General features: G+C 39.5%; 1 pseudogene; it reads right to left on the reverse strand.

The window, feature by feature from the left end:
- Nucleotides 1-13,352: 13,352 nt before the first annotated feature.
- LOC122918929 lies at nt 13,353-13,467 on the reverse strand (annotated as a pseudogene).
- Between the last annotated feature and the right edge of the window lie 488 nt (nt 13,468-13,955).

Consider the following 13,955-nt stretch of genomic DNA (forward strand, 5'->3'; position numbering starts at 1 on the left):
CTGGGACTATGTAGCCTTAAGTTTTGTTTTTCTTTCTCAAGATAGTTTTGAGTATTTTGTGGTTCCATAGAAATTTTAAGATCATTTCTTCTGTGAAAACTGTTCGTGTTTTATAGGGAATGCATTGAATCTGTAGATTACTTTGGATAATATGGACATTTTAACAATATTAATTATTCTGATCCATGGACACTATATGTATTCCCATTTGTTTGTATAATCTTTAATGCCTTTCATCATTATTTTATAATTTTGAGATTACAGGTCTTTCACCTCCTCCATTAATCTTATCCCTGGTATTTTATTCTTTATGGTGAAATTTTTTTAAATTAAATTTATTTATTTTCAGCATAACAGTATTCATTATTTTTGCACCACACCCAATGCTCCATGCAATCCATGCCCTCTATAATACCCACCACCTAGTACCCCAACCTCCCACCCCCCTGCTACTTCAAACCCCTCAGATTGTTTTTCAGAGTCCATAGTCTCTCATGATTCACCTCCCCTTCCAATTTCCCCCAAATCCCTTCTCCTCTCTAACTCCCCATGTCCTCCATGTAATTTGTTATGCTCCACAAATAAGTGAAACCATGTGATAATTGACTTGGTGAAGTTTTAAGTGGAATTGCTTTCTTTAATTTGTCTTTCTGCTGCTTTGTTATTCATATCTGGAAGACTCTGTATCCACAACGTGGCTAATTTAATTTATTACTTCTAATAGTCTTTGCCTTTGGTAGAGTCTATAGGGTTCCCTATGTGTAGAATCATGCCATCTACAAAATAGTGACAGATAGTGACATTTTAACTTCCTCTTTTCCAATTTGGATTCCTTTTATTTCTTTTTCTTGTCAAGTGGCTTCCAGTGCTATATATATAGGACTTCCACTACTATATAGTACTATGTTGAATAACCAGTACTATGTTGAACAAAAGTGGTGAGAATGGACATTTCTTATTTTGTTCCTGCTCTTAGAGGGGAAGTTTCTCACCACTGAGTGTGATGTTAGGTGTGAGTTTGAAATATATGGCTTTTATTATGCTGAAGTATGTTCCCTCTAAATCCACGTTGTTGAGAGTTCTTACCATGAACAGATGTTGAATTTTGTCAGATGCTATTTTTGCATCTATTTATATGATCATAAGATTTTATGTTTCATTTTGTTAATGTGTATCACATTGATTGATTTGCGAATATTGACTCATTCTTGCATCCCTGAAATAAATCCCACTTGATTGTGGTGAATGGTCCTTTTAATGTATTGTTAAATGTGGTTTGCTAATATTTTGTTGAAGATTTTTGAATCTGTGGTCATCAGGGATATTGACCTATAATTTTCTTTTTCTTTTCTTTTCTTATAGTGTTTTTGTCTGATTTTGGTATCAGGGTAATGCTGGTCTTGTAGAATGTTTTGGAAGATTTCCGTCCTTTCCTATTTCTTGGAGTAGTTTGAAGAGTATAGATATTAACTCTTCAAATGTGAATCCCTCTGGTCCTGGGCTGTTGTTGTTTGTTGGGAGTTTTTTGATTACCAGTTCAATTTTTATTACTAGTAATTGGTCTGCTCTTATTTTCTGTTTCTTTCTTTTTTAATTTTAATTTAATTTTATTATTATTATTATTATTATTATTATTTTATTTCTTTTCACCGTAAGAGTATTCATTGTTTTTGCACCACACCCAGTGCTCCCTGCAATAAGTGCCCTCCCCAATACCCACCGCCTGGTTCCCCCAACCTCCCACCCCCCGCCCCTTCAAAACCCTATTTCTTTTGATTCAGTTTTGGAAGGTTGTACATTTGTAGGGTTTTATCCATTTCTTCTAGCTTGTCCAATTTGTTGGCATATAATTTTTCATAATAGTCTCCTATAATCCTTTTTATTTCTGTAGTGTTGGTTATTTCTCCTCTTTTATTTATGATTTATTTTATTTGGGTCCTGTCTTTTTTTTTCTTGATGAGTCTGGCTGAGGATTTACTAATTTTATTTTTTCAAGGAATCAGCTCTTTGTTTCATTAGTCTTTTCTATTTTTTAAAATCTCCATTTCATTTATTTCTGCTCTGATATTTATTATTTCCTTCCTTCAGTTAACTTTGGACTTTGTATGTTCTTTTTCCTAGTTCCTTTAGGGGTCAGGTTAGATTGTTTATTTGAGATTTTTCTTGTTTTTTTGAGACAGTCCTGTAACATCGCACATTTCTGTCTTAGAACTACTTTCACTGTGTCTCAAAGATTTTGGACTATGTTGTTTTCTTATCTTTCACTGATGTCCATCTTTCACTTATCTCCATGTATTATTTGATTTCATTGACCCATTGGCTGCTAATAGCATTGGTTTAGCTTTCATGTGTTTGTGTTTTTCCAGTTTTTTTTCTTGTAATTAATTTCTTTTAAAAAAGATTTTATTTATTTATTTGACAGAGAGAGTGAGAGAGAACACAAGCAGGTGGAGTAGGAGAGGGAGAAGCAGGCTGTCTGCTGAGTAGGGAGCTTGATGCAGGGCTTGATCCCAGGACCCTGGGATCATGACCCAAGCCTAAGGCAGACAGAACTGAATGAGTAATCCAGGTGCTCCACTTGTAATTAATTTCTAGTTTCATATCATTGTAGTTGGAAAAATGTACGATATGTCTTCAGTCTTTTTTAATTTGTTGAGACTTACTCTGTGGTCTAACATATGATCTATCCTGGTGTTGTTTCATGTGTACTTGAAAAGAATGTGTATTATGTTGTTTTGGGATGGATTATTCTATACATGTCTGTGAAGTCCACCTTGTCTAACGTGATGTTCACAGAGACTGTTTGATACTTGTGAATTTTCTGGCTGAATAATATATGCTTTGATATAATTGAGTTAAAGTTTCCTACTATTACTTTAATACTGTCAATTTTTCTCTTTATATCTGTTAATATTTGCTTTATCTGTTCACATGCTCCAGTGTTGGGTGTATAGATATTTATAATTGTTATATCCTCTTGCTGTGTTGATCCCTTTATCATTATGTAGTACCCGTCATCTCTTGTTACGGTCTTTGCTTTAAAGTCTGTTTTGTGTAAATATTGCCATACCAGCATTTCTCCCATTTCTGTTTGTGTGAGCTATCTTATTCTGTCCCGTCACTTTCAGTCTGTATGTGTCCTCAGGTGTGAACTGAGTCTCTTGTTGGCAGAAAATAGATGGGTCCTGGGTTTTTGTTGTTGTGGTGGTGGTGGTGGTTTTTTTGTTTGTTTGTTTGTTTGTTTTTTGTCCATTCAGCCATCCTATGTCTTTTGATTGGAGCATTGAGACCATTTATATTTAGAGTAATTACTGGTAGATATGCAGTGATTGCCATTTTGTTGTTTCCTGGTTGTTTTTTATAGTTCTTTTCCTTTCTTTTTCTCTTGCTCTCTTTCCTCATAATTGATGATTTTCATTAATGTTATGCTTGATTTATTTCTCTTTATTTTTTTTTGTGTATCTACTATAGGTGTTTTATTTGTGGTTACCATAAGATTTGTATATAACATCCTAAGTATGTAGCGGTCTGTATTAAGTTGATGATTTAAAATTTGAACACATTATAAAAGAACTTATATTCATATCTTCTGCCCATTTCTTGACTGAATTATTTGCTTTTTGGGTATTGAGTTTGATAAGTTCTTTACAGATCTTGGCTACTAGCCTTTTATCTGACATGTCATTTGCAAATATCTTCTCCTATTCCATAGGTTGCCTTTTAGTTTTTTTGACTATTTGCTTTGCTGTGCAGAAGCTCTTTATCTGGATGAATGGGAGGGTATTATGCTAAGCAAAATAAGCCAGTTACAGAAAGACAGTTATCATATGGTTTCAGATATATGTGGAATATAAGAATCAGGACAGAGCGCTGTAGGGAAGGGGAGGGAAGACAGAATGGGAAATCATCAGAAAGGGAGAAAAACCATGAGAAACTCTTAACTTAAGGAAATAAACAGTGTTGCTGAAGGGGAGGTGGGTGGGGGGATGGGGTAATTAGTTGATGGCATTAAGAAGGGCACAGGATGTGATGAGCACTGGGTGTTATATGCAGCTGATAAATTATTGAACACTACATCTGAAACTAAAGATGTACTATAAGTTGGTTAATTGAATTTAAATAAAAAAAGAACTTCTGTTTTATACCCCCACTATACACACACACACACACACACACACATACATATATATATGTATATATATACATATATATAGGTCATTGTATTTTAAATCTTTTTATTTTGTGGGTCCCCTTAACTGATTTTTTGAAATAATTGATTTTCATACTAGCTTTATAAGAAATTTCTCTAATACCTAAAGTGTATATTTGTCTCTACTCATGAAATTTTTATCTGTCATTATTTTCTTCTAATTATAACCTTTTCTTTACCACTTTTCTTTACCACTACCAAAAGAAGTCTCCTTTACATTTCCTGTAAGGTCAGTTTAGTGATGATGAATTCGTTTAACTTTTGTTTGGGAAAATCTTCATCTCTTCTTCAATTGACAATGACAGCCTTATCAGGCCGTGTATTCTTGGTTGTAGGTTTTCTTTTTAGCACATTGAATATATCATGCTACTTTCTTCTGGTCTGCAAAGTTTCTGCTAAAAAAATCAGCTGATAGTCTTATTTTTTTAAATTGTAGTTTACTACTTGCTTTTCTCTTGATGCTTAAAAAATTCTCTTTATCTTTATTTAATCTTTGACGTTTTAATTATTATGTGTTGTAGTGTGGACCTTCTTGGGTTCATATTGTTTGGAACTCTCTGTACTTCCTGAATCTGGATTTTTGTTTTTCTTTCCCTTGGTTAGGGAGGTTTTCAGCTGTTGTTTTTTTAGTTAACTAACTTTCTTTCTTTCTTTCTCTCTCTCTCTCTCTCTCTCTCTCTCTTCCTTCCTTCCTTCCTTCCTTTCTTTGTTATTTTCTCTTTTTCCTCTGGGGAACCTATAATTTGGTGTTGTTCAAGAGATCTATCCTCATTTTGTTTTATTCTTATTTCTTTTTGATGTTCAGCTTGGATGCTTCTTATTACCCTGTCTTCCAGATCACTGATCTGTTTCTACATTGACTTTGATTCTCTTTGGTTTATTTTTCACTTCAGTGTTTGTATCCTTCAACTATGGTTATTTTTCATATATTTTTTAATCTCATTTTTTAAGTTCTCACTACCTTCATCTTCTCTCCAGTCCTTTGAGCATCTTTATGATCATAATTTGTACTCTTTATCATGTAGGTGGGTTATCTCCATTTCATTTAGCTTATTTTCTGAGGTTTTGCCTTCTTTCATTTGGAAAATATTCTTCTGTCTTGTTTTTCTTGACTTTCTGTGTTTGTTTCTTTTTATTAGGCAGGACTGATACTTCTCCCAAACTTAAAGAAATGGTCTGATGTATGCTCACCCTCTGTGTAGACTGTGTGTGCCTGGTGACATTGGCTGGCTGGCTGGAGTTGTGACCGGCATGGGTGGTGGGTCCAGGGGCACTCCATGCTCTGGTTTGTTCTGGTAGGCTGGCTGCAGCTGAAGTGTGCATGGGCTGGGATGGTCCTGAGACTCTCCTACTAGAGGGTGCCCTAGCAGGTAGCTGAAGCTGAAGTGGGTACAAGATAGTGGTGTGTTGGGGCTCTACATGCAGAGAATGTCCTGGCAGGACAGTTGAAGCTGAAGTGGGTACAAGATAGGCATTTTGTTTCACTTCACACAGGGGGTACCCTAATAAGGGTAGCTAGAGCTGAGATGGGGTGTGGTTTGAGGGATCCTTCACTCTGCACTGGGGCTATCCTAGTAGTTGTCTGGCGTTTAAGTGGTGTGGGCCTGGAGTATCCTGGAATGCTTTGTGCCTCTGTCACTTTGTTAAGCTGGCTGGAGCAATAGGGAGCACTGACCAGGGGCTGCTGTGGTAAGGTAGCTTGGTTGGGTATGGGCTAGGGGTCTGGGGCTCCATGATCTCTTATGCACCCTCTGTTTTTTTGTTTTTTTGTTTTTTGAAGGGGTGACTGCCACTACCATTGCTCTTGGTCTAAGTCCTTCCAGGCCCTTCCAAGTTCTGTGCCTCTGACTTCATGCCTTCATGTCTTTCCTCTTTATCATTGAGGAGGTAGGTATCACTGAGGTGGTAGGCTAGCTAGGGCACCTGGATCCTATTCCCATCCATGCTGTTATGGTAGAGGGGGAAAGTAAGCCATGACTCTTACCATCTCCTCCAACCTGGAGAGAGTTCCAGTAGCTACCCCAACATTTGTCAGAGTTCTAGGGCTCATTCCTTTATATTCCAGTTGCCCTTTCATTTTACTTTTATTTTCCCCAAATTTTTATTTAAATTTAAGGTAGTTAATATACAGTGTAGTATTAGTTTTAGGTGTAGATTTAGTGATTCTTCACTTACATACAAAACCCAGGACTCATGACAAGTACCCTCCTTAATACCCATCACCTATTTAACCCATATCCCCACCCACCCCTCCTTTAGTAATCCTGTTTGTTTTCTATAGTTAAAAGTCTGTTTCTGGATTTGCCTCTCTCTTTTCTCCCCTCTATGTTCATCTGTTTTGTTTCTTAAATTCAAACCACACCATTTTTTCCTGTGCCCTAGGGCAAGTGAATCTTCTCAGAGTCTCTTAGCGTTGCAGTTTGCAGTGTCTAGGGTGAAGATTTCCTCCAATATGGGTTTTCTGTCTCTTTTGCCATTCTCTCTGTAGTCTGTCTTTTGTTGTGAAGAAGCTATTCAGTCATCCCTCCATCCTTTTTCAAGAGAAACTATTCTATAAATCGGTGTAGATTTGGTGTGTCTATGGAAAAGGTGAGTTCAGCTTTTACCTGTGTCACCATCTTGGCTCAGAAGTCCCTATTTTCTTTTTTCATTCATCTGTTGATGGACACTTAGGTTATTTCCATGCCTGGGCTATTGTAAAGAATGCTTCAGTGAACACGGAGGTGAGGATACCTTTTCAAGCAATGATTTCATTTCTTTGAGATAAATACCCAGTAGTGGTATTGCTGGATCGTATGGTAGTTCTATTTTTAATATTTTGAGGATGCTCCATACTGTCTTCCATAGTGGCTGCAGCAATTTATACTCCCCCCAACATCGTACCAGGGTTCCCCTTTCTCCATGTGCTTGCCATTTCTTGTCATCTTCCTAGGATAGCCATTCTAACGGTGTGAGATGATAGCTTATCGTGATTTTGATTTGCATTTCCCTAATGGTTAGTGAGGTTGAACACCTTTTCATGTACCTTTTGGCCATTTTGTATATGTTCTTTGGAAAAATAACTATTTGGATCCTCTGCTCATTTTTTTTCCAATTTATTTATTTTCAGAAAAAACAGTATTCATTATTTTTTCACCACACCCAGTGCTCCATGCAAGCCGTGCCCTCTATAATACCCACCACCTGGTACCCCAACCTCCCACCCCCCCACCACTTCAAACCCCTCAGACTGTTTTTCAGAGTCCATAGTCTCTCATGGTTCACCTCCCCTTCCAATTTACCCAAATTCCCTACTCCTCTCTAACTCCCCTTGTCCTCCATGCTATTTGTTATGCTCCACAAATAAGTGAAACCATATGATAATTGACTCTCTCTGCTTGACTTATTTCACTCAGCATAATCACTTCCAGCCCCGTCCATGTTGCTACAAAAGTTGGGTATTCATCCTTTCTGATGGAGGCATAATACTCCATAGTGTATATGGACCACATCTTCCTTATCCATTCATCCGTTGAAGGGCATCTTGGTTCTTTCCATAGTTTGGCGACTGTGGCCATTGCTGCTATAAACATTGGGGTACAGATGGCCCTTCTTTTCACGACATCTGTATCTTTGGGGTAAATACCCAGGAGTGCAATTGCAGGGTCATAGGGAAGCTCTATTTTTAATTTCTTGAGGAATCTCCACACTGTTCTCCAAAGAGGCTGCACCAACTTGCATTCCCACCAACAGTGTAAGAGGGTTCCCCTTTCTCCACATCCTCTCATGTGTCTGCTCATTTTTTAGTTAGTTTTTGTTTTCCTTTTGAGTTATAGGATTTTTTTGGTATTATTTCTGATATTAACCCTTCATCAGATATATGATTTAAAAGTATTTTCTCCTATTCAGTAGGTTGCCTTTTCATTTTGTGGGTGGTTTTCTTTGTTCTGCAGAAGCTTTTTAATGTGATGTGGTCTCACTTGTTTATTTCTGCCTTGCTGCCTCCCCTGTGAATGTTGATTCTAGTATCTCTATACCAGGTATAAATGATAGAGTAGGGGTGGAGGTGGGGAGAGAAAGGAAATAAAGGGAATAAATGGAGCACCTGGGAGTGCTTAGAATTAGGAAAGTATGTCTGTGGCAAAGTGCCCTTAGAGAACTACAACCCTGGGTGTGAGCCTGACCATCATCTTAACGCTTCCTTGTTTAAGATTTAAAACAGTCTATGGGGAGATATTCTCTTTTTTAGGATTATCATTCTGATTTTATTAGAGCTCTGTTGGGAAATTAATTTTTCATTTTAGGAACTTGCTAGAACATATCTGTGGCAGAAACTGTAAGTACTCAACAAGCACATTTCCTTTTCTTCCTGGGCGTATAGCTTGACTACCTTTCTCTGTCTCCCTTCTCCTTTGCAGTTAGGTTTGGCTGTACAGGAGAGCCCTGGCCAGTGGAATATTGGCAAAAGTGATGTCTGGCACTTCCAGGGCTGGTCCATTAAACTTCCTACATCATCACCCAAGCCTTTTCTCTTCTTTGCCTGTTGCTGGATGCCCGAGATCTAGTCTAGAGCGGCACTATCCAATAGAACTTTCATGATGATGAAATATTCTAAACCTCTTCTGTCCAATATAGCAGCCATGTACTCACTGAGCCCTTCTTATACAGCTAGCAGAACTGGGGAACTGAATTTTTAATTTCGTTTAATTTTAATTAATATAAATAACCACAAATGGTCAGCAGCTACCATACTGGATAGCAGAGCCTTCGATAGAAGGAGTCTGGTCCCTGAGTGGCTGGATGGAGCAGAGTTCTTGGCCTGCCTACACTGCATGGTGAAATGCATGAGAAATATATACTTACTGTGTTAAAACACTATAATGTAATACCTGTTCCAGAAAAGGAGGGACACCTGCTGATTCACCTACACTAAAAATTCATGTGGCATGCATTTTCAGCTGGGCAACAATATGGCTGGACAAACCCAATATCTCATATGAAACCCAATCATCTAGTGTAATTCCTAAATAGGCAATCTAATTTACCGCCCTTAAGCGGTAAATTTTTGCCCCCAGTTTTGCCCCCCACCCTATTTTCTTGGAGAGCTGTAGTGAATAGGAGGCCATGACACAGGTGCCACCCCCTTTTCCTACTGGGGTAGAAGAAACTGCTCAGCATTCTGGTTTCTTCTCTATCCTAGATCACTGTGTAGGCTTGGGGAAGTCACATCATTTTTCTTGTTATTGCCCTCATCACCTATAAAATTGTGATTTCTGGATTTTTTTTTTAATGGTTCTTTCATATACATGCTCCATGATCTCTTATGCGCCCTCTGTTTTTTTTTTTTTTTTGAAGGGGTGACTGCCACTACCATTGCTCTTGGTCTAAGTCCCTCCAGGCCCTTACAAGTTCTGTGCCTCTGACTTCATGCCTTCATGTCTTTCCTCTTTATCATTGATTATGTCCACACCCATTAATACTGCTGCCCCATACCTTATTCACCTTCAGCCTCTTCAGGCTCATTCCCATCCAAACCTCTCTGGTGAGATGGCTTTTAGGAATATCCCTATAAAACCCTTCTGTTCAGTTTCAGAAGAGTGGGCTCTGGGGACAGATGAATCTCCCCGTCTGGGTGCTTAATCCTGTCACATGGCATTTCTCTCCCCATTTATATATTCTAGACTTTTATCTCCTTCACTCCTAGAATGTCAGGGGAATTAAAAGTTTGTAAATTGCCTTGAATTCCTTGGGGATAACAAGCAAGTGTAAAGAATAAAAGTCATTTTATGGAAAGCTGTTGAAAAATAGGCAATGAATTGATTCACAGGCTCCCCCATTGGGCTATGATTATGAGTGTCTCAGATGAAATATCACATTTCAGTACGACAGGTGATGCCTGTGTTGGGCTGCTAATTGTAATAAAAAGCTTAATTTGCACGTCTATTTCTCATTCCAGTGGGTTGAGGAGAGGGGGTGGCAAGGATGGGGCTATTCAGGGAGTCTTTATAAGCTTGTCCTTGAGTTGGTGATGGAAAGCGATTGTTCCAGCATTGCACAGTCAAAGCTTGACTGCTTGGTGCCACTAGTTTCCCAGCTATTCTGTTTCTCAATAACACCATCGCTTTTCCTGTCTCCTAAGGCATACATTTTGCATTCATCATTTACTCACCTACTTCTTCCTTTTATTCTCCTTCTATCTCCATCTCCCTCCCTTCCTTTCTCTTTCTCTCCATCCTTCTCTCCTTTTCTCATCCTCTCCCTTCTTTTCTTCCCTTCCTTTCTTTTGCCATCATTCCTTAGTAATTGTGGTTGTCTGTTTTATTGAAGAGACTGAGCATAAGGTGGTGAATGAGATAAATATGTTCCCTGCCCTTGTATAATTGCAAACTATTATGGTTGACAAACAATGATACAAGGAATTTTATTTTATTTTATTTTTTTTAAAAAGATTTTTTTTTATTTATTTGACAGAGAGATCACAAGTAGGCAGAGAGGCAGGCAGAGAGAGAGAGAGAGGAGAAAGCAGGCTCCCTGCCAAGTAGAGAGCCCGATGAGGGGCTCGATCCCAGGACCCTGGGATCATGACCTGAGCCGAAGGCAGAGGCTTAACCCACTGAGCCACCCAGGCGCCCCTTATTTTATTTTTTCAAAGATTTTATTTATTTATTCCACAGACAGAGATCGCAAGTAGGTAGAGAGGCAGGCAGAGAGACGGGGAGAGGCAGGATCCCCACTGAGCAGAGAGCCCAATGCAGGGCTCGATCCCAGGACCCTGGGATCATGACCTGAGCCGAAGGCAGAGGCTTTAACCGACTGAGCCACCCAGGCTCCCCGATACAAGGACTTTTAACAAAGAGCTGTTTATTTGTTCATTCAACAAGTAATGAAACAGAGGCTACTATGAGCCAGGCACTGCTCTACAGACTTGGGATACATCAGTGAACAACAAAGCCCAGACTTCTCTGAGATTGTAAAGCAGGTGACTGTGATTTACCTAAAGGGTCCAGAGGGGTGAACAGGGATGCTTTGTTTGGCCCGGTAGGATGAGAAGAAATTAGGTCAGCCAAAAAGGGTCAGGGAAAGTGGTCAGCTGGCTGCCGGAGGGAGCAGCTGGTGAGGAGGAAGGAACGGAGTTTACTCACTGAAGCTGGTGCATATGGTGTGTGGGTCCAGAACGGCAAAAATGAGTCCTGAGAGTCAGGCAGGAACCAATCCCTAGGGGACATCTAAGCTACAGCAGTGATTTCAGAGTTCATTCACGGCATTTAAAGATCACATTTGAAGGGGAGTAAGGACAGTTTGGATCACAACTGTCCAATAGAAATTTCTGTGATGGTGGAAATTCTGCTCTGGCCGATATGGTAGCAACTAGTCACAGTAACTAAGCACGCTTAAAATTGTGGACTATGTGACTGAGGAACTGAGTTTTAAATTTTATTATTTTAGTTTGTGTAAGTTTAAATGGCTGCATGTGGCTAGAAGCTACCTTACTGGACAGTGCGTATCTGAACTGTTTGTTCACATCATATCCAGAATTATAATCACATGTTTTCTGCATCGCACCCCAGTGTGGACTTCTGCTCCTTTGAAGCTTTTCCCAACCACGGAGGCCTGTGGTACCAATCCAATCTCCCAGCTGCCTGGACAGCAACTTTCTACAAGTTTTTATGTGAGTCCCCCTTCCTCCTCACTGACTCTTCACACTCTCAGAGTGAGGACTGTCTTTGTTTTTATCCTCTGGCAGGCCACGCAGCCTCTGTTCATAGAGTAATTTTTATTTCGGGGTTGACTCCTGTTTTCCTCTATGGGCTCATGATGGGTGGAAAGCGCGAGGATGCAGATGCCAGCTTGGCCTGCGTGCTACCCCAGTGGGTCTGCGTGTTCAGCCTCTAGAGGGCGCATGGGGGGCATCTGCCCAAGAAGCCAGCCTGCCTGGATCTAGGAGCCCTGCCAGAATCTCTCACCTGTCCACCCCTGGGGCCCTTCCGTGCTGTGAACCAAGTGAGGCAGAGGGCTTCTCGGGTTCTCCTTGTTGTCACATGGAAGAACGGTTGTGTTGCACTTCTGAAAGTCTTGTGGGGACAGAAGCTTGCTTTCCATCCCTCTATTTCCTCTTGACAGTCAAGTCGCTTTCCAACTGAGGTTTACAGTTTAAAACTGATTGGGAAGGGTCTTTTTTTTAATTTAAGAAAAATTTTTTTATTAACATATAATGTATGATTAGCCCCGGGGTACAGGTCTGTGAATCGCCAGGTTTACACACTTCACAGCACTCACCATTACACAGACCCTCCCCAATGTCCATAAACCCCACCACCTTCTCCCTCCCCCCATCCCCCCAGCAACCCTCAGTTTGTTTTGTGAGATTAAGAGTCTCTTATGGTTTGTCTCCCTCCCGATCCCATCTTGTTTCATTTATTCTTTTCCTACCCCCAACCCCCCCACATGGCATCTCCACTTCCTCATATTAGGGAGATCATATGATAGTTGTCTTTCTCCAATTGACTTATTTTGCTCAGCATAATACCCTCTAGTTCCATCCACGTCGTAAATTGACAGTTTTTTTGGTCAGTACTCATGACTTAGTTAAAAATGTTTTTCCTCTTTGTTTGTTTTTTTTTAATTAAAATAAACTGAAGACCTATATCTAGCAGATGCTGCAGTTCTACTTCTATTTAAAAGGGGAAATATATTGTGGAAAGAACCAAGATGCCCTTCAACAGACGAATGGATAAGGAAGATGTGGTCCATATACACTATGGAGTATTATGCCTCCATCAGAAAGGATGAATACCCAACTTTTGTAGCAACATGGACGGGGCTGGAAGAGATTATGCTGAGTGAAATAAGTCAAGCAGAGAGAGTCAATTATCATATGGTTTCACTTATTTGTGGAGCATAACAAATAGCATGGAGGACAAGGGGAGTTAGAGAGGAGAAGGGAGTTGGGGTAAATTGGAAGGGGAGGTGAACCATGAGAGACTATGGACTCTGAAAAACAATCTGAGGGTTTTGAAGGGGCGGGAGGTGGGAGGACGGGGAACCAGGTGGTGGGTATTATAGAGGGCACGGATTGCATGGAGCACTGGGTGTGGTGCAAAAACAATGAATACTGTTATGCTGAAAATTTAAAAAAAAAAGGGGAAATATATACCTACCTTACCTTCATTTAGATCAGTCAAGTATTTTACCTGTCATCCTTGTGCAGGGGATGCAAGGATGACACGTAAATCTCTGTATCGTTCCAATTTTAGTATATGTGCTGCTGAAGCGAGCCCTCAATCAAGTATTTTAGACTTGTTCCATCTTTACATATGAGCTTGTTTGGTGTACATTTATATATTAATCTTTTAGTGGTTGCTCTAAACATTTCAACACATATGCTTAGTTTATTAGAGTTTATCATGAATTAGGACTTTTAACACTTCTCAGATAATGAAAGTATTTAAAAACTTAAACTTCATTTATTCCCCTTCAACTTTTGTGTTTTTGTTATGCATTTTATCTTTATATATATTTAAAATCCTATGACAATTTTTTAATATAGTGGATATTTATTCATATTTATGCCACTTTTTAAAAAAATGGTGGTGTTTTCAGGTTCTCTCTTTTTTCTAAATTTAATTTCTTTTCAGTGTTCCAGAATTCATTGTTTATGCACCACACCCAGTGCTCCATGCAATCCGTGCCCTCCATAATACCCACCACCAGGCTCCCCCAACCTCCCACCCCGCCCCCCCGCTCCTTCAAAGGGTCTTATTTCCAT

Source organism: Neovison vison, chromosome 10 (genome assembly GCF_020171115.1).
Source record: "Neovison vison isolate M4711 chromosome 10, ASM_NN_V1, whole genome shotgun sequence".
Classification (NCBI taxonomy): Eukaryota; Metazoa; Chordata; class Mammalia; order Carnivora; family Mustelidae; genus Neogale; species Neogale vison.